Source organism: Acanthisitta chloris, unplaced genomic scaffold, assembly GCF_000695815.1.
Source record: "Acanthisitta chloris isolate BGI_N310 unplaced genomic scaffold, ASM69581v1 scaffold17773, whole genome shotgun sequence".
Classification (NCBI taxonomy): Eukaryota; Metazoa; Chordata; class Aves; order Passeriformes; family Acanthisittidae; genus Acanthisitta; species Acanthisitta chloris.
This window is the reverse complement of record NW_008663435.1, coordinates 35,646-37,909: the sequence shown is the minus strand read 5'-3', so window position 1 is coordinate 37,909 and position 2,264 is coordinate 35,646.

The following is a 2,264-nucleotide window of genomic DNA, read 5'->3' as shown; positions in this document are numbered from 1 at the left end:
CCAGGCAGTGACATCCCAGGGGCCACAGCATCCACTCAATACAAACCAAGCTGCAAAGTGAGTGCTGGGGTGTCCTAAGGGTCCCTGCAGATCTTCTGCACGTACACACTCAACGGCAGCGGTGCCATGGGTACGCGTCTGTGTGAGCTGCACACAATGGGCCTTTCTCCAGCCTTTGTGTGCTGCCCCTTTTAAACCTATAAATTCAGTTTGGAGGTAAAGAAAGAATTTAGGGCATCCTAACCTTGAAAAGAAGGAAAACTCCATTCAAGCTGCCAAGCTGCTGGGCTGTCTCCTGCAGCTTAATTAATAGCAACCCATCCCCAGCAAGCTGCTGCAGCGCCAGCTGTCTCCTCGGATGGAGGTGCCTTGCTACGAATAATAGTGCTTTGTATTGTGATGGGAAAAGGTCAGGAGGATAGCGGGGAGGAGGAGAATGGGTGGGAGGGAAATGCATTGCTTCCCTGCAGTTCCCAACGCCATGAGCGAGTCCTGCCTGGTCCCCATCTGCTCCTGGGGTTAGGTCTGGGAGATGGTGACAACCCTCCATCAGCTTTGGGGTAATTACTTCCTAACACTCAGCAGAGAGAGGGGCACAGGGAGAACTCAGGTCTGTGGTCTACACTCCTGCCACTGCCTGGGGAACTCCTCCTGGTGATACTTTGACATGGTCCAGGACCTCCTGTGGTGAAATCGCTGCTCTGCTCTTATCAGCAGGCTCCCTGATAACAGCACAGGATCTGCACTGCAGGGAGTCAGCACTGGGTGCCCCTGTCAGCTTTGCTGCTCCACCAGAAAGGAAGATTCCCTGCTGCCATTTGGCTTTTGCATAAATAAAGAAGCCAAGCCAGGCTTCAGAGCAATGTGGGTGAATCGAAAGTGATGCAGCAACGCAGCACAGTGGGGGAAACAAGATAAAATGGATCCAAGCCCTGGGTGTACAGCATGACACGCCAACAGCCCCCACAGTCCCCAAGGCATGGCTGTGAAACCACCTTCATTTCTGCTTGGCCACAGCAGATCAGAGCCCAGCACTGAGTACCCAACCAAGATGCCTTCTTGGATCTTGGGCATGGGAGCCAAGAGCTCCCAGGAGACATATGGGTGCTCTCTGACTGCTGTCGCCCTGCTGCTGGCTGGTTATTCAGCCCTCCAGCTCTCCCAGCAACAGGATGTTCCTGCCCCAGCCCAGTGTCAGCACCAGGCTGGGCACTGGTGTCCTGGGGAGCACCACTGGCATGGTCATTGCTCCCCAAGGAGCACACAGGCAGCTCTCATGCTCTGCCAGCTGGCCTTGCCTCTGCACTTTCTGCCACTTTTGCACCCTTCTTGTCCCATCCATGTCCATCTGTGCCATGCAGGCATGGAAAGGGCTCTGGTCCTAATGCAGGACTGGGGCACAAACTCCCCTTCCACCCATTTATCTAGGGGAATAAAGAGAGATTAAAAATGCCAAAGAAAGGCAGCAGAAAGCAGTGTTAGGGCATGTCTCTGTCCCCTACTTCAGCCCTTAGCTGCACAGCAGGAGGACACAGCCTGCAGTGCCCCTGCTTCCACCCACAGCCACCCCAGGAAAAGGGCCCTGTTGCTTAGTAAAGGGCCATTCATCACTAGGACTGTGTGGGATGAGAAAGGGTTAACCCACAGCAGCTGGGCCAGAAATACTGTCCAGGACAAAGAGAGACTTCATGTCACCAGCATCCGCCCAGCACGAAGAAAAAGGGGCCTTAATCCGATTCCCAAAGAAAATGTGGCTTTTACAGCCCCGCCTGACCAGGGCCCTCCAGCACGTTTTGCAGCCACGGCAAGAGTTAACCCAGTTTGAGAAAGGGCCAGAAAATGGGAAGAGAAATCACTTTTCCACAAGTCTGTGAGAAGAGAGGGCTGGGTGGAAGCAGTGGGACCCAGGCAACATTTCTGCAGCAGGATCACGGGGACAAGGATGTCTTAGCCTGACAAAGTCTGATGGCCCCAAAGCACCCCCAGAGCAGCCAGACCTCAGCAGTGGTTCTCACTGGATTTATCAGGGATTGGAGAAAGCACCACTGCTGAATTCCCACCAAGCAATGCTCAGTGGGACCCCACCAGAGTCATCACGAATGGCACAGAGAGGGACTTGTGAGCACCCCAACACTGCCTGGCATTTTGGCAATGAAGTAAGTACAGCTGTATTCAACCACAAGCTCATAGCACCCAGCAGGCACAACCCCAGGACAGTTGGCCTTCCCTTTCCCTGCCCAGCCTTTCCCACGTACCAGAGTGAA